This window comes from Pleurodeles waltl, chromosome 1_2, assembly GCF_031143425.1.
Source record: "Pleurodeles waltl isolate 20211129_DDA chromosome 1_2, aPleWal1.hap1.20221129, whole genome shotgun sequence".
NCBI lineage: Eukaryota > Metazoa > Chordata > Amphibia > Caudata > Salamandridae > Pleurodeles > Pleurodeles waltl.
This window is the reverse complement of record NC_090437.1, coordinates 886,694,904-886,716,784: the sequence shown is the minus strand read 5'-3', so window position 1 is coordinate 886,716,784 and position 21,881 is coordinate 886,694,904. Positions and strand designations below refer to the sequence as shown.

Here is a 21,881-nt window from a genome sequence, read left to right as displayed (position 1 = left end):
TGTCCTTGAACTGACACCTGTGTAGCAAATAGAGTATAGAAAGACATTGGGATGATTTTTCTTGCTGTATTTTCTGACTCCAGGCATGTCACTTGTCTGTGTATGGAACATAGCTAGAGGGAAGAGCTTCCCAGTGAAGTGCAAGGTTCACAAGATGCCTCACTGAGTCCAGGAGTGCATCAAGACAGAGATTGCCAAGATATTGGACTTGGCAGAAATTGAGCGTTCTCACAGTCCTTGTTCTGATCCAGGGGTATTGGTACCCTGGCAATGATCCACAGACTTGCATTTTGTGTGGACTAGTGGGCCCTCAAAGAGAAGACTAAGACAGATGCCCAACTGATTCCCAGGGACGTTACATAGTGGGTTGAGTGCCGTTGAGCTGACCAGTCGATATTAGCAGATCTCAGTAGCACCTATGAGAAGACTGCATTCTTGGGGAGAAACCAAGAAAGCACATGCACTCTAATGAAGTTCATGGTGAATAAGAAAAAAAGAAGTTCCCTGAGGTTAGCCATGGAAAGCTGCAAGTCATCCATTCAAAAAGATTGTAAAGAAACTATTGTCCATGGGAGGGACAAACATAAGAAGAGGAATTAAATGCATCTAATAAGAAGCAAACAAATGAGATTAACAAGAAAGCCAACACATGATAAGATATGGACTAAACCTATGCCACTCCAAGTATTGGTATTGTGCATAAAAGGTGTTAAATAATAGAGAACTAAAAGTTGTCTATAAGCGAGACCTAAAAGCGCGAGTGCGAGGTAAGTCCTAGGAGTCAGTTTAGGACTAGGACTCAAATAACGGAGATGTAATTGTTACCTACCTGTATGGTATATAAATATGTGGAGGTGGAATACTGCTGATAGAAATCATGGCACTGGCACACCCACTGTCCTCCCCCATCTTCATCCTGTGACCTGTACAGAGATTATACATCCAAAGGTGCATGCTTGTGCAAGTCTTTAAACAATTGAGAAGTAGTATATTAAAGTAGGCAATGGCAAATAAGATACCACCGCTGCACACCCTCTCAGTGTAACCTGCTTACCTTATCTGGTATTCATAATCTGCAAACAAACAAATCTCCGTCGGGGTGACAGAGAAAAGGTGTACATTGGGTTCACTTTCTTTAACTTAACTCACCAGGGTTTCAAGTTTGTTTCAAATTTGTATTTTTTGTATTGTTTGGCGTTTCTGATTCTTTTACAAATCCTATTATAAATCTCTACAGGACCACACTTGGTTTGTGAAACATCCCATCACTTACATTACGTTCCTGAATCACAACGTAAATTGTGCTGTTTTTTTCTGATTCGGATTAGTATCCACTGTGTGAAGATCGGGCTACGTGACAGCTCCGGATCCCTGATAGGACTGCCCCTGGCAAGATGTATTCGTTTCCTGAAGAACTGGTGTGCGTTCATAATTATGGTGATTATGTACACACGTATACCTATCTGCCAGGTGGGAAAATCTCTCCAAACTGAGGCACACGTTAACAAGAGTGAATTTATTTCGTGACTCTGACCCACAGTGTTTAAATGTGTCACGTTTAGTCAATTATTCATCCTTGTGCATGGTTGGGCGTAGTGGAGCACTGCAGTGAAAAAACAGGGTGCAGTCAACACATGCATGTGTCAGTCATACAATCTGAAAGCACGAGAACACTTTTAAAATTCTAGTATTTTACGTTCTTTTCTGATTCCTGCATGGGTAAAGAGTTTAAAGTTATAGGGAAAATCCACGTCGCCTGTGCAGTCTCTTTCTTTGTGCGAAGTTTTGTCTAACTTTTTATTAGTGATGTGGAAATATGGACAATAGAACTGAAGAAGGGGTTTTAATAGGTAGAGACATCTCAACATGGTCGCTGGCAGGTACAGCCTGCCCTCCACCTCCAGAATTCATTGAGAGAAGAATTCTGTAAAAATTCAGATACCCAGCCAGCCAGGGGACATTCCCCAGAGTATGAAAATGGTAAACCTGACAAGCACCCGTGATGCATGCAAAGCACCGCGGGACCTGCCTAAATTCCCACCCTGGTACCCATTTTCATACGGTCTTTTGGTAAGCACGTTGAAAAGTATTTTTTTTTTATTTTGTATTTATAAGCTCATATCTCTGTGTTTCACTTGATAGGTGAACAGTAACATATATGCTTTGTAGGTTGGCGATGACACGACACGCATAATGTCTCCCGTTGCAAGCCAGAGTTCCAGCTAGAAGATGTGCTTTGGAAAAGGCAAGTGCTCATCAGTGCAGGCTAGACCTTTCTACATTCTGCTTCACGCCCACCCAAGGAAAACAGAGGAAGTGCAATGACTGTGGCGTGTCTACCAAAATGTTTCATGTTTTACGCATTGTAAAATGCATGGCTACCTTAAACTATGCAGAGGTATCAACCATGGTTAATGGTCCGTCATGTGGTCATCCATAGGCATATGTATGTTACCATGGTAGCAGGCTTTTTTATTTAATATCCTAAACTAAAATGGTTCTGATTTCCACTAACTGTACGGGACATGATGTACAGGAATCCCATAGTTGTGACAGACAGTAAGTGCTTCCATTGGCTTTCAGTAGGGCTACTTCTGTGCTATCTTCAAGGATAAGTTGTATACAAGGTGTGTACCTGGAATAAAAGGGCACAGAGCTGAGCCACAAGCCTGCATTTCTGCTTTCAATAGTGGATGCACTCACTTCAGTGACCTATGTGGAAATTATCCCTTTGTTGTTTAGGATTCTTCTTAAAAATCAGAGACTTGGTGCTTGTGGGTCAGGCACATTGCCTGGTTAAGTATACCCTATATGAGGGCAGGAGACACATCTACAAGTCAAACGGTCCAGGCATCTTTTGTCAGCCAATTAAAACATCTCCACAGAGACCAGTGGAGCTAACTGATGTGTGGTCTCCATCTCAGACGAGAACCATTCCTTGAGGTCCTCTGCCGTCTGGATGTTCGGATGACACTAAATGTGTGTGGGAACTCACTGGAAGCTAACCCCAGAAAAGGTTTAGAATCGGAGATTTCTTTGTCATTTTCTTTTTATTGGAGGGGAAAAAAGTGACGTCCGAGAAGCTGGTAAAAGTTAGTCCTGGTCAAGCCTGGGGTGAACAATAGCACAGTGTTGTTGTGGGCTGCTTCCAAGACTTAGATATTCTTCCCATGTCAGAATAATCACTACTGGGAGGTAGCTCGATTAAGGATTACCATATCATTAATAGTATCCATGACTTTTGTTCAAAGGCTACTTGTGTAATGTTGCCTTGCGGACGAGGCGGCCTAATCCGCTGAGCCGCAGCTGTAGAGAGGGGGCTTCCTTAGAGCTGCCCACACTGACTTCCCTGTCCCCTTGGATCAGTTCTAAAAAACAGACAGAAACAACAGTCAACTCAAAGCCAGCAAAAAGAAACACCCATTCTACATTTCCACATTCATCGCTTGGCTTCAATCCCTGCCAATGTCTCCCATTCATCCCTTCTCTAACATCCAGATCAGCGCTCGGATGGTGGCCAGATTAAAAGGAGGGACAATGCAGTTTTAAATGTAAAGTTTGCATGCAATGTTTTTTTTGCATGAGAAAAAAGGCACATTTCTTCCATCTCTGTGTCTGGCCAGTGCTCAGCCTGTAGTTTTGTCAGCCCTGTCTTGCTTTCTTAAGCGGTTTGAGGCATGCCTGGCCGCCAGGCTCGAAACGCTATGTGCCCCCGCACAAACACATTGACATGTCATGGACAGGGTTGAAAGAGCTCATGCTAAACTGTGGCGCTGGATGTGGGATTCGCTGGATTTGGGGTAAACTGCACCCAGTAGGGCCAGTGTGCTCCGGGAGATAGTCTTTTCTCCTGGCATAGGCTAATTCTTTAAGAATCGGGGAGCTGCATCTAAGATTACTCGTGATGTGTGCAGAAAAGAACCTGTGGTCTATTCACAAAGGCATTTTGGGATACTTTAGTTAGTACACCTGTAGTAAGCAGTTTTTGTACTTACATGCTTTGTGAATTGGCCCGAAAACGTCGGAAATTGGAATGAAACATTCAGTCAGTGGAAATAGAAAGCACCGTTGTCCCCTTTGCACTTTTATTGAAAAGTACTTTGATGTTTCGGGGCTTATCACAAAGGCATGTTAGGAGTATATACAAGAGTAAACATTGAGTACTGCTTTCCGTACCTATAAATGCTCTTGTGAATCGCCTCGTTGTCACGGATGTGCGCGATGATTTCAGTATTTCAAGAACCAAGAGCTTTGGTTTACGCCCACTGCCCAGTAATCTTTACGCCCACTGCCCAGTAATCTTTACGCCCACTGCCCAGCAATCTTTACGCCCACTGCCCAGCAATCTTTACGCCCACTGTCCAGCAATCGTCGGTAAAATGAAAATTAAGCCATCTCTTTTTTCAACTGTTAGCTTTTTAGGACCGCTCCCGAAATACGCTTTTTCCTTCTGAGACATGGGGATGAGACAAAGTATTTGTTACTGAAGCATGGCATCTTCACGTCCTACGAAACAACCTCTTGAATTGAAAAGCGAGGACTCAAGTCTCCTTTGGCTGCTTCTTATTAAGAGCTTGAGAAGATTTGGAAAATTGCCTATGGGTCAAAATGTCGCAAATATTTGCCGGTTTCCCCGGGAGTCTTCTGTCTGTACCAGGCCACGGTTGAAACAAAGGCTCTGTCCATAAGTTTCGCTAGGAAATCATACGTGCCAGCGTTTTGCTGTGTTTTGTGGCAAGTGTTTTTAAGATATTCTGAATGCATCTTAAATGTGTGTCTTAAATGCTGGATTCGGTGAAGCATTCCTCTGTTGCCGGGATTAGTTTGGCTTCTTCCTTGGTCTGTCGATTTTCAGACCACATTGAGTTCCTCCCGATTTCGTTCCCAAAGTCCCCGCTCTCCCCAACTTGTCACTGTGGGTTCCCCAAATCCCATTAGCCTGCCATTTTATCGCTTAACATTGCTCTTCCATGGACAAGATTACAAGGCGGGCCATCTTGAGCAAAGATGACCTATTAGACAAAACCAAATATGGCCTGTTGTCGCCCTGCCCACTTTCCAGCAGCTGCTAAGTTTAAGTGTAAACATGTCTCACTTAGGGACCTAGTTTTATCCTAATGTGCCATGCAGAACCCAGCCTCACTCCAGCCTTGCTGAAAAATGAAGCAGGCTTTTAGTGCCAACATGTTTTGTGCATCTCTTTATGTCTCTTTCCTCCACAGAGACATCTTTTAAAACTAATTCCTTTCTTTAAAATGTTTTATTTTATTCTGCATTTCTTTTTTTTTTAATTCTAGATGTACGCCACCCTGTGCCATTCTCATAACTTCCTGCAGACTTGTTAATGATGCCAGCGCCCTTCAGGTGACCTCCATTTCACATATAAAGTTCCTTTCAATAAGGATCTGATAATTTGTGATAGTCACATGTCATGGTACTTACATTATTGTCAGAGATTAATCTGCAACTATCTAAGGTACCCCCAAAGAATGGTGTGTGTGGGATTCAGTTCAGTTCAATTGTACCTGTATAGCGCATGGTTACCCGAACGGGCTTCCCAGCGCTAGATGCAAGACAACCATTCCATGAAACTGAGAAGATTCATTTCCCCAGGCCACGTTTAAATAAGGTGTGTTTTTGCATTTTCCTAAAACATGCTTCCGACGGGTGCCTTCTAAGGAAAACCGGGAGAGCATTCCAAAGCCTGGAGGTGAGGAGAGCAAAACAGCATCTCCACTGCTTGCTCTTTTGATCTTTGGCACTGCCAGAAATCGCTAGTTACTAGACCGAAGGGCTCTTCCTGGCGCGTAAGGAGCAAGCACGGCTTGAATAGTCGGTGGGCCTTTTCCATAAATGTTCCGATCAGGTATACAGAGAGCCTTAAAATGAATTCTTTTTGAACTGGAAGCCAGTGCAGGGCTTCAAGAGCAGGTCTGGCTGATTGATGCTTTGGTAGTTTGAGAAGATTTCTAGTTCCAAATTTCCCCTAGGCCTAATCACAAGGCTGTATCATTTTGCATAAAAATTAGGAGTGGGCGAAATATTCTGTTCCGCTGGTGAAAGTGGCTGAATTTTGAAGACTACTTATTATTGTTGTAAGGCGGAGTTCCGGCCAAATTATGCCAGTCGCCGTATAGTGGAAATTTTTTCTTTCACACAGGTCCAGGACACTAAGTTGGCGAGTGCAAGGGGATTTGGCGTCCCCTATCGCGATTTCCAGGTCACTACAAGGATGTCAGGAGCGATTTTTCTAATGCAGAAGGTCACAGTGGTCTCGGCCATTCGCGATGAAAAGGCTGCAGCTTGAGTACAAAATCTACTCGAACTGCAGAAAAATCAACTTGAGTAGCTGTGCCTGCTAGGGCTCAAGGTAGTGCAGTTTGGGCTGATTTTTCAGCACAGAACGTGTTCCCGGTCCAAAATCACAGCGTGACATGCCTATTTCCTCCTGTTGGTGGAACTCTAAGGAATCTTACTGAGTTTTTATATAAGTCCACATAATTCCGTGGAGTCAAATTCCTCAAGTTTCATCCACCCCTAATAAAAATCTATTGAGATCTTTCCAAAGGCCTTTTATATCTGTTCTGAAGTTTGGTTCTTAGTAATTGTTTATATAAATGTATGTGATTTAATACTACGGCTAGTTCTATTTTTTCCTCTATATGTAATTAATTACACTGGGGTGACTATTTGTTGACTCACTATTAGATGAAGTGAATGAAGAATTGTCCCTGCTCTTGAAGCTATCATTATGAGTGAAACCGAAGAGAAACATTTACAAAACTTCAATCTGATTGACGAAGTGCTGGGCCCTTGAGACATGTTACAGGCAGCTTGTCAGGGGTAAAAAGTGAATTTTACATGTGCAAATATTAATAGTTTATCACCAATCCGTTTATGGGATTAGCAGGACTTTTTTACCTCTTGAATTTTCTAGATTTATACACCTATGATTGGCTCTTGTTATCTGCTCAACTTTTGAAACCACTTTGTTAGCACATCAGATGGCGAGAATCAAATAACTGTCCACATAATCAGCAACGCTGAGTCAAATATTTGATTGTACAACTGTGGGTTGCGTAGCGTATGCACTGTTTCATGAGCCCTAGTGCAAGCAAGAAAACCGCCCCCTACTGTTTGAATTATAAAATACAGCAATAATCAAGGTTCACCGGGCCTCTCAAGCCTCCAAGCCCTGGTACCGCGGCACCTGCTGCACCGATATAAGCACGCGCACCCCCATCCCCTGCGGGTTGCTTTTGGTTTTGTATTTGTTTATTTACGTGCGAACTGCCGAGGTACGAACCTCACGTTCGAATTTCGGCTTTTCATTAGTGTTTGTAGGTTTTATCTGTATGATTGTTAGTAGCTCCCTTACATGACCCCGAAAAAACGATTTCAAGCTGAAAACGAAACGGACAAGTAAATGGAAGAATTACATTTCTGCTAAAAGAGAAGAAATTTGCTAAAAGCGCATGTTTCTTATGACCTCACCCCAATACAACAGCAAAACAATGCTTGTTAATGTGATTTTTGAACATCTACTTGGCATGTATAAAATACATTTGATTGTTTTTGAGTACCTTTATTTTTACCTCGCTAAAACTATTTCAGTAAGAATTACATGGTTGCCAAGTGAGACTCCTGTGGGCCCCAGACAAATCATATTTTGGAGTCCCTTTTTGGCACAAATTTGAAATAATTATCCATTTTCAGCTCTCCTGATGATTCCTCACAACATGGAATTATACGATTAAGTTTCAGAAACTTGGACTTTCAAAAGCAACTGGAAAATCAAGTTGCTCTATGTCTACCAGCCAAATAGTACAAAATAAAGGTTGAAGAAGAATTAATTAAACTATTTAATTTTGGGCTTAGACCTGGATGTTTTTTTATCTTGAGAGGGCAATTTTTCTGCATCTAACCCGCCTGATCCTTCCATTCTAAACAAGCATTTGCAATGCAATGAGTCTCGCTTTTGCTCGAGTTAGAGCTATTAGTTGTAAATTCCTAACTGGACTTTTCTTGCCACATAAATAAAAAATGAAAAGTAAAACAGTTGACATAAGCAAGCTGATTCAAAGTGCCATATCCTCCATAAGCATGAGCGCGAAGGAGAGACAGAAAAGGAAAAAGAAGTTCACTCGCTTTCAAATGTATTGGCAAACGTGCAATTATCCATGTAACAGGGTCGATGGCCGAGGTGGTAACAAAACTGCCCCAGGGAGAGACAAACGTAAAGCATTTACCAATGATAACAAAGGATTTTTTGAAAGGCAAGCCCATGAACAAGTGATAGTAAATTGTTATGTTGCATGGATTTGTATAGTGCACTAATCACCCATGAAGGTATCCTGGCGCTTGAGCAAGTGTGTGGTCCCCGCAGAGCTGTTCGGAGAGCTAGGTCTTCAGTTTCTTGCGAAAATCAGGCTGTGAGGAGGAAGCTGTATTGTTTTGAGGGAAGTCATTCCAGGCTTTGGGTGCATGTAGGAGAATGAGCAACTTCCTGCTCTAGTTTTGTGGACCTGGGGAAAGTGTGTGAGAGTGAGGCAGAGCATTGATGTCTGGCAGGCTGGTGAAAGTGTATGAAGCTGTTAAGGTATTCTGGTCCAGTGTTGTGTAAGGCTTTGTATGTGTGTGTAAGGAGTTTGAATTGGCTGCATTTGTGAATGGGGAACCAGTGAAGTTCCTTGAGGTGTGGTGTAATGGGGATGTAGCGTGGGTGATCAAGCACGAGTCTTGGGGTGGCATTCTGAATAGTCTGGAGTCTGTGTATGAGATGTTTGAAGATTCCTGCTTAGAGAGTGTTGCCATAGTCCAGTCTGCTAGCGATGAATGCTTCTGGGACGGTCCTTCTGATGTTCTGTGGCAACCACTTTAAGATCTTTTACAGCATGCATAGGATTTGGAAGCAGGAGGAGCTCACTGCATTGACTTGTGCATTCATGTTGAGCTTCCCCTTAAGGATGAACCCCAGGTTTCTTGAATAGTCAGTTAATGTAGGTGTTGGTCTTAGCTCCAATGGCTCCCAGGTGGAGTCCCATGGGAAGGGTCTTATATGCGAAGGGGAGCACTTCCATCTTGTCTGACGGAAACTTCAGGCAGTTGGCCCACATACAGTCTTCTACCATGGTCATGCAGTTGGGGAAGTTGGTTCTGGTGGTTGTTGTCTTGCCCACAGAGATGGTGAAGGTGGTTCGAGATCCTGGTGGTTGGTAGGCAAAGGTTTTGTTCTGGGTGAAATTTGCAGAGATTTCCAGCTTGAAGTGAAGATAATCCATGAATGTGGTGGCATCTTCTGTGGACATTGAGCATTTGATGGATTCCTTGTAGATGGTTGCAAGACCTCCTCCTGGCTTATGAAGGCCGTCCTGTCAAGACGATGTCGGGAGCCAATGCAAGGTTCAGGCAGGTCTCCATGATGAAAAGGGGATCCGATGCATCGCTGTCCAGCAGGTCCCAGATTCCGTTTGTGTGTTTGCTGAGCAATTGTGTGTTGAGTAGCATCATGAGTTTGCTGTAGCATGAGGTGTTTGGTGGGGGTGCGGATGGCATTGCTGGTGTTTGCATAGGAATTGTGGGTGGGTGACTGAAGGAGAACCACAGTGGGTGCAGGTGAAGGCTCCTACTGAGGTTTGGAGTGCAGCAGCATCGAAGGGATTGGTGTCCTGGGCCGAGTGATCTAAAGAGCACTGAAGTGTATTGATGGGGGGGTAGTGAGACTAGAATTCACTGGGTGCGGACAGGCGCAGATGGTATTGCCTTTGGCACGCCAGCAGTGAGACAGCTGTGTTACTGCACAGCAGTTGCCATTAAGTAGGTCCTGGGAGGGAGGAGGAGTGTGTGGGGGTGGTAGGTGCGGCTGGAAGCGGTGGAAAGAAGAGGCAAGAGGGTGACACAGTAGCAGCAGGTAAGTAGGGAGGCGGGAAACTGCTCAGTCCCTCACGGCAGAGAGAGGGGGTGAGCATACATTGCAAAGTTGACACTATTTTAAAAAATGACCAGCAGAAATACACAGGGCAGTTCACATGGGACTTTATTAGAGACCTGCACCTTGATCTTTTTTGTGCCTTGCGCTATGTTTTTAATTGTTGTAAAGTGTGGGGTAATGCTGGTTCTCCTTTCCACAGTATTCTTTGTCTTGTGGGGTTCGCAGCATGCCGTTGATTGTGATCATTGTGAACAGTTGAAGCATGTTTTGCTCTATAAGATTGCTTTTTTGTATGAAAACTCCTGGTTTCTCCTGCAAACCGCAGGATGAGTTGTGGGTTTCAGTTTTAGAACATGGATCATGTTCTTGTGCTAACTCATGCGTGCAAAAGCTGACTAAATTATTGCTAGTCCAAGGCTTGCACTCAAAACATGTAAGAGGTTTGACAAGGGCAGGGGTTACTTCCGGTCATTATTCTTTCACTCTTCTCTGCAAACCAGTGTGTTTTACTATAATGTGAAAACCTCCACCCAGGAGGTATATAAAACACGATTTCACAAGTTGTACCCGAGACGAACAGAGAGGGACAACGATTTGACAAGAAGCCAAGCGTTTCGATGTGAATGAAGAACATGCCTCCCCATTCAAAAGACAGGAGATTTACCTGGAAGTTACAGGAGTGTTGCAAGGCCTCCATGGGTCCTAATGCACGTATGAAAACTGAGCCCCGTTCCCTGGTTTTTATAGTCTCCAGCAACCACTAATTGTGATGACATGGTCTTCACATTGCGCTGTCCCCTTGCACTGCATCTACACACACACAAAAAAAACACACATATATATATATATATATATATATATATATATATATATATATATATATATAAAATAGCGTTTCCCATGTCATGGCATCTTACAGCGCACTTTTTCTATTGGTTTGGCGGTGCTGGTTTCTCAGCTGGGGACGCCGAATTAAATAAACAAGAAATTCTTTCCTTTTCTTTGTTATCCGGAAAAGAAATAAACCGCACTCAGCGGTGACTCTGCTGATGTATATTTATTTAGGAAAATGTTCGTTCTCCCAGAGAAAAAAAGCTTTACCTTGTTCCCAAGCATATTTTCACAGTCTGCCACCAGTGTTTATATACTTTTACCATTTCTTAAACAACCATTTACCATTTCAAAAAACCCGTCTTGTATTTATTATCTAAAAAATAATGTGGGGAAGAGGAATAACTTTTAAAATACATAAAATTGCCAAGCAGCCATTTGATATTGCATTTTCAATTGCTTTATACTTCATTTAGTAGCTTTGTTCTTTTGCCCAATATTCCAGTCCATTTGTGGTGCACTGTGGGTTATGTAGTGCCATACATAATTGCTTTTGTCTCCGCCCCAGAAAAATAATTTACTGATAGAGATGCAGAACATCCCCTGCTCTGCACTTCACATTGCTTTTGCATGTTCTTTAATCAATATAAATAGGTAATTCCCAGCACCCATAGTTACTACAAATTTCATGTGCTCTGTTTTCATACTTATAACTCACTGGATGCTGTTTTCTATTTAATGTATGTTTTCGGTCTCATAATTTATTAATGACACAATAAAACCCTTCTCTAACTGAAAGACACCAGTATAAATCAATTGAAAATACAATATCAAATTGCTGCTTGACTATTGTATGTATTTTAAACGTTATTAATGGTATATAAACACTGGTGACGGACTGTGCAAATATGCTTGTGAACAAGGTCGGCGAGACAGAAACGCATAAAGCTTTTTTTCACTGCCAGAATGAGCATTCTCCTAAACAAATATATGTCAGCAGAGTGACCTCTGAGTGGGGTTTATTTCTTTTCCGGATAACACAGAAAAGGAAACAATTTATTTTTGTATATATATTTTTGGATTGCCTGTGTCTTTGGCACCGCATGTAGAATCTTCATGAAAGTTTCCAAAAAAGGGTGCCCAAGGATCTTGTTGTGCATGAGAAGTTTTGGGGTGATCCGTCAAGCGGATGTCGAGAAAAAGGGGGATCAAAAAAAGTGCATTTCCTATGTTAATTCCCATGGGAGTTTTCAACATGACTACAGCCCAAACCACTGGACAGAAATACACCAAATTTGGCAGAAAGGTAGCTTTCGGTACGCAGATTATGCATGCCTTTTGTTATTTGGTATAAATCTATTCAGTAGTTTGAGAGAAATTAGAGGAAAACCGAATTTGTATATCCTGAAGCACGAAGGCTTCAAAATCCTCCTGATCTCGTGCAGAGATCTGATTTACTGCCAACACTAGGAAGTGTTGGCAACCATTTTGAGACTCTGCTTCAGCCAAGTCTGAAAAAAAAAAAAAAAAGAAAAGGGGGCCCGGTACTGTTACCCTACCCCCTTAGCCTTGGTGCAGGGGTTCCCCAGAGACCTAATATTCATAAATTTTGCCATGATTTTTAAAAAAAGCGAGTGTAGTCTCCCGCGCTTGCTTTTTCAAAACAGGAGGGGTGCGCTCAAGGCCTCCTCCTGCGGCTTATAGTAGCCCCAGGACCGCCACCTCTGTGGTGCTCTTTTTTAAATATATGCGAAGGGGCAATGCAGCTCTCCGCACCCCGGGGACTGCCACCTTCCCAGGGCGAAAAACACCTTTCAAATAATAAGTGGGGTCCAGTAGACCCCTTCCCGGGCCTTGGCAACCACCACCTCACCTGTACAATAAAGTGTGCGGGGGACCTGTGGGCCCTGGGGACCACAATCTCTCCAGGAAAATTGCAATAATGTGTGTGGGGGGCCACATGAACCCCCGGTCCCCGGACACCTCCCTGGTGCAAAGTGCAATAAAGAGTGCTGGGGCTGCGTGCCCCCCGTTCCCCTGTGATCACCACCTCCCCGGGGAAATGCTATTTATTGTATGCGGGGGAGTCAGTGCGGCCCTCCCGTGCCCCAGGGACCACCACCTCCCTTGGGCAAATGCATGCAGGGAAAGAGATGAAAACATTGCTCCTGCAAGCAGGAGCTGCTATTCAAAGGAGCTCCCTGCTTGCGGGAGCAATGCTGGCTCCTGTGAGAGATGGGAGCCGGCTGGGACGGCAGGGCCTAGAGGCTGCCCCCCATGGTCCCCATATGGTTACAATGGGTGTCCTGGTTGGGGATAGGACACCCATTAAAATGTGGCCAGGCCCTGGGGGATTTGAAATTAAAAAATGTAAACTAAGAGTTTGGTCCAGGGGAGCTGGTAGTCCGGAGAGGTCCATGTGGCCCCCCCAGAAAATTAAAAAAGAGCCCCAGGGAGCTTGTGGTCCCCGGGGTGTCTGGGCAGGCCCCCCTAATTGTTTTAAAATGTAGGCCCGGGAGGTGGTGGTCCCTGGGGCTTGGTGGGGTCCGTGTCCCCACCACGAATAAATAATTTAGAAATAGCCCCAGGAAGGTGGTGGTCTCAGGGGGGTCCTTACGTCCCCCCTAAAAATAATAAAAAAATTGCCCCTGGGAGGTGGTGGTTCCCCAGGTCTGGGGAGGTCCTTGTAGCCCCCTATAAATAATTTAAAAGGAGCACTGGAGAGGTGGTGGTCTCCATGTCCCGAGGGGGTCTGCGTGGCTAACACAATAATTTTTTTTAAAATAGCCCAGTGGATGTTGTGGTCCCCAGGGCTTGGAGGGGGTCTTTTCAGCTCCCCATAATATATTTATTTAATTAATGTTGCCCCATTGAAACTCCAAACCCCTTCAGCCGTGCATGGTGCGGGGCTTGGAGCTTAAAGGGGGTTGACTGCAGTGCCTGGCCACAGGCCAGGCCCTTTGGACACTCCCTGCTGTGGATGGTGCAGGGCTGGGTAGTTATAGGGAGGGTTGGCCACAGGGCTTGGCGCGGGGCTTGGAGCTTAAAGGGGGTTGACTGCAGTGCCTGGCCACAGGCCAGGCCCTTTGGCCACTCTCTGCTGTGGATGGTGCAGAGCTGGGTAGTTATAGGGAGGGTTGGCCACAGGGCTTGGCCTGTGGCCAGGCCCTGCGGGGACCCCCGCCATGCACGGGCAAAGACCTATGTGAGGTGGGGTTGGGTGGCTATAGGGGATTGGTTTCAAGGCCTGGCCACAGGCCAGGCCCTGCGACCAACGCCACACACAGCCAAAGGCCGTGCATGGCATGGGGTTAGGTGGTTATAGGGGGTTGGATGCAAGACCTGGCCGCAGGCCAGACCCTGCAACCAACCCCCACCGTGCACGGTCAAAGACCGTGCTTGGTGCGGGGCTGGGTGGTTATAGGGGGTTGGCCGCAAGGCCTGGCCACAGGCCAAAGGTCCACATTTTAAACATACAAAACCATAGAAATTCCACAGTTATACTTATAGTTATTTCTAGTAATTATAACTTTTACCCTAATGTAATTATAACTTGCGCCTGCGCCATGCACTGCTAATCCCCCCACATATCGCAAAGTTCTTGACATCTTTGATAATATAAATGTAGTATTTGCAGTAAAAATATTGAAGAGAAAATAGTGCATGGTGGGGGTGCGAGTTATAGTTACTTGAAATAACTTTTACTATAACTGCTGAATTTCTATGTTTTTTTATTACTATTTCCTAACTATAGTATCCCTGTAATCTCTGTCTCTGTTTTTACAGTATATATATATATATATATATATATATATATATATAACCCTCTTGTCGGGCCCGAACCTACCTTTTTAATACATATAGGTCATACCTACGATAGGGTCTGAATAGCCCAAGGGCAGGGTGCAATGTATTTAAAAAGTAGGGCATGTACTGTCAAGTTTTACATATCCTAGAAGTGAAAAACTCTTAAATTTGTTTTTCACTACTGCAAGGCCTGTCTCTTCCATAGGACAACATTGGGATTACCTTATTACATTTTATAAGTGTATTTTCCAATTGGGAAAGGATGGCACCCCCAAGTGTGGTGTCTCTGGAATCACAATTTAAAATCACAAGTTATGGGGAAGTTGGATATTCAATTGTAATTCTGAAAATACCACTTTTAGAAAGTTGGCATTTTTGTACTTCACCCATTTGGTGCCTTCTGCCTGTCCCTGACTGCATGCCTGGGGTGGGTGACAGCTGGGTGTGTGCATTCTCTTTGTACAGCCACATACAAAGGGCGCTTAGGGTGCCATCCACAGCTTGATGGCCATCCTGGGCAGGATCAGAGGGATGAGCTGACACCCCCAAATAGGATGTGTGCTGTCCAGACAAAGGGTTGCATACCCCCCTATAGTGAGTCTGTAGCCATGGCAGAAAGGGCAGGGTCTCTGTGCACTTCAAAGGCATTTCTTTGAAGTCTCCCCCTCCTCATAGGCACCACTAGGTATAAGAACAGGACTTCAGACCCTACCAACGCAGTACAATTCTGGACCTGTGGCTACTCTGCCACGAAGAAGAACTGCTGTGCTGTTGAAAGGACTGTCGCTCTGCTGGACTCTGCTGGACTACTGCTCTGCTGTGCTGACCTGCTGCCTGCTGCCCTCCTTGCCTGGTAGTAAGAAGAACTGGATCTTCATCTCTCCAACCCAGAACCAAAGTGACTCGAAGGGCTTGCTGGCTTGCCTCCTGTTCTTCTGAAGAGTCAGGGACTCAAAAGACTTCCAACTCATCACCTACAGCACCTGGGCTCTGCCATCTGAGAGTCTTGCCCTGCCAAGGGGTGCCAATCCAGTCCTGGGCGCTTGGAGTGGGTAGAAAGTGCTGCTCCAACCAGAACCAATGCATCTTGGCTATTGCAAGGGACAGAACCAGTGCATCCCCCCATTGCATGGATCGAAACCAGCGCATCGCCTCTACGGTGGGGACCAACCCCGGCCCATCACCTTCTGAACCACTGCACCCTGGTATTGCCACATTGCAGCTGCTGCATGAGGAAAATTGACGCATCTCCTCTGCTGCAGGGATCGACTGGCGCATCACCTTCGGAATCTCCACACCCTGGTATTGCTGCGTTACCACTGTGCTTGGGCGAAATCGATGCATCGCCTCAGCTGCATGGGTAAAATCAACTCATCTCCTCTGCTGCGGGATCAACACTGCGGCATTGCTTCCTCTGGACCCCACATCTCAAGCGACGTAACCAGGATTAAGGTACTGTTGTTCAGCGGGACTCACTGGGTCCTTGTAGCCGGCCCGCGCACCATTGCAGTCCGCCTGAACTCTTGACTTTGTTCCCGTCCAGCACGACCAGATATTTCAAGTAAGCCCTTATTGCCTGCATGTGCTATTCTACTGTTTATTCTTTAAAAAAATCCTAATTCAAGTTCTACTTATTGGAATTTTGTCATTTTGGTCTTGTTTTATTTAATACATTAAGTTATATTTTTCTAACGAAGTGTGGTATCTTTGTGTGTGGTGTTTTCACTGTTTTACTGTTTGAAGTGTTGCACAAATAATTAACACATTGGGGGTTATTACAACTTTGGAGGAGGTGTTAATCCATCCCAAAAGTGACGGCATACCAACAGCCGTATTACAAGTTCCATAGGATATAATGGACTCGTAATACGGCTGGTGGTATATCCGTCACTTTACCGTCACTTTTGGGACGGATTAACACCTCCTTCAAAGTTGTAATAACCCCCATTGTCTCTTAAGTTACGCCTGACTGCTCTGTGCCAAGCTACCAGGGGATGAGCACAGGTTAATTTAGGGTGTGTTAGTGATTCACCCTGGCTAATATTGTGGTTCCTGCTTGGACAGGGTGCATACCTCTGCCAACAAGAAACTCAGGAGGTCATTCCGACCCCGGCGGGCGGCAGGCGCCCCCCGCCCGCCGGGCAGAAACCGCCCAAAGACCGCACCGCGGTCAAATGACCTCAGGGGTCATTTCAACTTTCCCGCTGGGCCGGCGGGCGATCTCCAAAAGATCACCCGCCGGCCCAGCGGGAAAGCCCCTGCAAAGAGGAAGCCGGCTCCGAATGGAGCCGGCGGATTTGCAGGGGTGCGACGGGTGCAGTGGCACCCGTCGCGATTTTCACTGTCTGCTAAGCAGACAGTGAAAATCTTTGTGGGGCCCTGTTAGGGGGCCCCTGCACTGCCCATGCCAGTGGCATGGGCAGTGCAGGGGCCCCCAGGGGCCCCACGACACCCGTTCCCACCAGCCTCTTCCTGGCGGTGTAAACCGCCAGGAACAGGCTGGCGGGAAGGGGGTCGGAATCCCCATGGCGGCGCTGCAAGCAGCGCCGCCATGGAGGATTCCCTGGGCCAGGGGAAAACCGGCGGGAAACCGCTGGTTCCCCTTTTCTGACCGCGGCTTTACCGCCGCAGTCAGAATGGCCCGGGAAGCACCGCCAGCCTGTTGGCGGTGCTTCCTCTGCCCTCCACACTGGCGGTTTGAAACCGCCAGGGTCGGAATGAGGGCCTCAATTTCTAACAACATGTATATTGCATTTAAAAAAAGGGGCACTGCAAAGGAGTGGGCCACTTTTCATGTGCAGTACCAATGTAAAAGGACTCCAAAGTGACCCTTAAAAAAATAACAGAGTAATTATTAAAAATGCACTAACTGAGCAGTGCAAAAATGCTAATGAATTTGCATGAAAGTCTTTTATTCTTTCAAAGGACAAGGGCCTAGATTTAAAAAGATTTAGCATGGGGTTTGTATCACTTCTTTGATGCAGACCCTACACAAAATCCATTTTGTTTTTTACAAAGCAAAGTGAATGCCAATTTGCATTGCTTTGGTAAAAAAAAAAAAAAAGTAACACAAGCCAGCAGATGTGCTGCCATGCGTAATTTTTCTTCAAAGAGGTGTCCCAAGGGTGGTGCATGGGGATTCCTATACATCCACCCATGGATTCTGATGAAAACCTATATTTTACAAAGAATTGTAGGCATGAGTTTGTTCCAAAATGGTAGTCCTGCCTGAGACCGGCGTGATGAAGAGAAATATCTTTATTTCTTCTTTTTGTTTCCTCTATGCATGTGTGCTGCTGCAGCACACACACAAAGAGGAAAAAGTCTCCAATAAAAGTTTTTGTGCTGCATGTTACCCCTTCCTGTACAAAAACTATCCTGACTATAATGCCAGCACCCTTGCACTGTTATGCAAGAGTGCCTGCATTGGCACTAGGAAGCCCTAAGTGCACCAGGGCAGGTAGAGAGCAGAACTGCGTTACTGAATATATGGCTCAGTTCTGTTCATTCCCTTTCATGCAGCTCAGAACAGCAACCTCACTTGCTGCATTGTGTGAAATGTTGGTAAATCCAGGCCTACAAATACAAAACTCAACATTAGATCCACACTGAGAATTCCCACCAAGGGCAGCCAGACAGTTGTCAAATGTTCAAATATTGTATTTCCCCATCTTCTGGCAACAAGCAGCTAGCTGCCATTGGCCATGGCAGGAGTATTTGCCAAAGTTCTTTCAGTTACTCCTTGCACCAAGTTCTCATCAAAGTGGTCACACAGACTAATAATAAGACTAATGCCGATGCCAAAGACAAATGTTATTAAGCCCTCTGAAAGCTGGACCCTTTATAGGTATGGCTTGACAGAGCAGCTATTGACTGGCTTTATCTGATCACGAGAAAAAGAGCTTTAAGAAGCAGTTTAGTGAGTGTTTGTGTTGCAGTTTTTGCCTCGTAGGCAAACTACATACTGTAGGCTTGAGTTGATATAACAGCACAATAGTCATCAAGGTTGATTTGTTTATTATAACATATTATGACAAAGCCAGTACTCTTGACCTATTACAATATGTTTTTCTGTAAATCTTTCTTAATTAGTGTTTTGCAAACAAGCAGAGAACAAACATTTTCATGGGCCAGGTATAATTATCACAGTGAATCATTTTGTGTGCAAGGTTACTGTACAATCAACAATAATGACTTCTCTACACATATCTTCGAGATGCAAGGGAGGTTAGGATTTAACATGCATCCACACAATACCTTGGGCAATGAAAAGAAATCTGTTACATGGAGGTCATAGAGAGGGAAAAAAGGGGGGACAACAGGACGGGAGTGCGTATATTATCACCGTTGCATAGTCTAACAGTATTGGTGCAGGGACCAAGCGTGGCGGGGTGAGGTCCTGGGAGTGATAGGCTATGTGACTGAACACAGCGGTAATGTGTCACGCGTAATGCAAGGATGGATGGTGTACTACTATCTCAGGTGGTATTGTGAACATCAGTGTGTTCACATGAGGCTGGAGGTGACAGTGCGGAATCCACTTTCTGTAGGTATGCCTGCCAATTTGGAGGCGACTGTGGCACCATGTGACCTGAGGACCCAGTTTGCAGTATTTGTTGCTCTGCGAGAATGGCAGACTGCAGGTCAGATAACCATTCCTGGCATCGTGGGGGAGTCGCGGACTTCCAGCTCATTGCGATCTGGCATTTTGCCAACACCAATGAGAGGTCTGTGAATCTATTAATTGATTTGCGGGCAGTGGAGCGAGTGGTAATTCCCAGTAAATATTGTTTGACTGTTTTATGGGAAGGTGTACCTAGTGCCTCCGTGAGGAATAGTGTTACTTCATCCCAGAAGTCCGTTATTAGTGGGCAATTCCATACCGTATGCTAGAAGTTTGCAGGGGCATGCCGGCAGCGAGGCATACATCGGATGACCCTGAATACATTCGGGCCAGGCGTTCTGGAGTAAGGTAACTGTGGTGCAAATAGTTGAAATGTGTATACTTTAGGCGCACATTTGTGGATATCAGCTTGGGCATTTCCACACATTGAGTCCATTGTTTGGCTGTCAAAACAGTATTGAGTGCAATGTCCCTGTAGGTGCATAACTGAGTAAGTTGGTTCTCCCTATTGATGCAGAGGGAACCATATAAATGTGTCACTGCCCTACGCTCTGCTTCATGCAAAAGCAGAGTTTGGAACAGCTTGGAGGTCTGTGGTTTGTAGTGTGTTTTTTGCCTGATTTCGTGCAGGAGTCTTGTTAGGGTAGCGTAGAGCAGGAAGGACCCCTGTGGGATACAAACATTTTCTACCATACTCTCAAACGTGGACAGTATGTTGTCTGTGAAGAGATTGCACCAACTGGTTATACCAGCCGTGGCACACGCCTTAGTCTCCGGTCGCAATTGCAGTGTTTGGCAGACCGGCAGTGCCCATAATGACAGTTCCAGTGTGTAAGTGGTGGAGTTTGCCACATACCTGAACCAGATTTTCTGGGTTACTCGCATGAGAGCATTGCCCACTTTCCTCAGGATCTCCATCTCCGATCCCAGCAACCATTGTAGCATTGGAGGGCTATGTTTCTCCCCAAACCAGTGCTCTAATTCAGCCACATTTTGGTCACTTGTACAACGCATGGGCCATTGCAGCTGTGCAGCTGCATAGTAGAGTTCATAATTGGGGGCCTCCGAGCCTCCCTGTTCCATAGGAGCGTACAATTTAGGCAATTCCACTTGTCTTCTGCCATTGCCCCATATAAGAGTAACAAGAAGTGTGATGCGTAAATCTGCTAACAGACGTGCAGGGTGTGATACCGGTATGGGGGAAAAGAAATACAGAAGTCCGGGTAGTAGTATCATGTTAGAGATTGCTACTCTGACCATTGCAGCTTGTGGCAATGATGTCCAGAATGGGAGAGAGGATCGTGCGGCAGTTATGGCTCTTCCCACTTTGCCCTCTATGCGATCTGTGTCTGAGTGATGTATCCTGATCCCCAAGTATTTGAAAGTTCTACAAGAACACGTCAAAGGGGTTGAAGGGAGTGCTGCCTGCTGAGCCTCTGACATAGCTGTCATTGGGAATAAGTGGGATTTGGCCCAATTCACTTTTAGTCCGGAGATACCTCCAAAACGGTGGAATAGATTAATAACCTGGGTGAGAATTGAGTTGTCACTTTTCAGATAAATCAGCGCGTCGTCGGCATACATTGACACTGTATGCCATTGTCCATTAACGTGGATTCCCCCATTGTGGGGCGTGAGCTTTGAGTGTGTGCACCATAGGTTCCATTGCCAGGGAAAATATAATAGGGGCAACGGGCATCCTTGACGAGTACCGAGTTCTATATGCATAGACTCAGAAATGGTACATCTCGTTTTAACCGGAGCTAGCAGTGTGTTGTGAAGTAGGGACACCCAGGCAAGGAATTTGGGGTCTATTCCCAACCATACCAAGACCGCCTTTAGATAGTCCCATCCCAGGGAATCAAAGACTTTCTTGATATCTAGAGAGGCTACCCAGGCGTTTGCAGTTGTTGAAAGCGCCCAGTCCATAACATGAACAGGCGACGTAAATTCAGAAAGGTGTTGCAGCCAGGTATTAACACATTTTGATGGGAATGCACAATGGTTTGTGCTATGAGGACCATACAATTAGCCACTACCTTACCCAGTATCTTGTAGTCCAAATTCAATAAGGAAAGGGGTCTTTAGGACCCCATTTGCAATGGGTCCCTATCAGGTTTGAGTAGAATCACCAATAGTGCCTCGCAGAGTGTGTTAAAAAGCATACCATTTGACAGGGCAGAGTTGTACATTTTAAGCAAAAGAGGGGTGAGAGTAGAGCTGAATGTTGCGTGAAACTCTAATGGCCACTCATCAGCCCCAGGAGTTTTACCCCATGCCATTTGTTTAATCGCATCTGAAATTGCAGTTTCAGTGATGGGGGATTCGAGGTCCGCTCATAGCGAGTCATGCAGTCGCGGTAATTTTATTGCTTCTAGAAAAAGCCCAATCTGAGAGGCAATCTTGAGATGTGGGTCTGTGTATAGGTCATTGTAATAGGGATGAAATGAAGCATTTCAAAATGTAATAGTCTTTAATAACCTCCCCCCTCAATCAGTACGCCAATGGACGACTGACCCAATGCACCAGTTTGCAATTAGAACAATTAACATTAAAGGAAAAGGACACTGTCCATAACAGAATAGCACCACAAGGGGTGGCAACGGTCTTGTAGCAGAGGAGATAAAAGTTATTACGGCGTCACAGCCCCCAGCCACTATGTAAGTCAACTTTTTGTGGGTTTGGGAT

General features: G+C 45.2%; 1 protein-coding gene across 1 annotated transcript in view; it reads left to right on the top strand.

Annotated features, from left to right (window-relative positions):
• The window catches only part of LOC138245733 (EF-hand calcium-binding domain-containing protein 6-like), a 348,792-nt gene that overhangs the window by 220,808 nt on the left and 106,103 nt on the right, over positions 1-21,881 (top strand). The gene's annotated exons all lie outside the window — the stretch shown is intronic.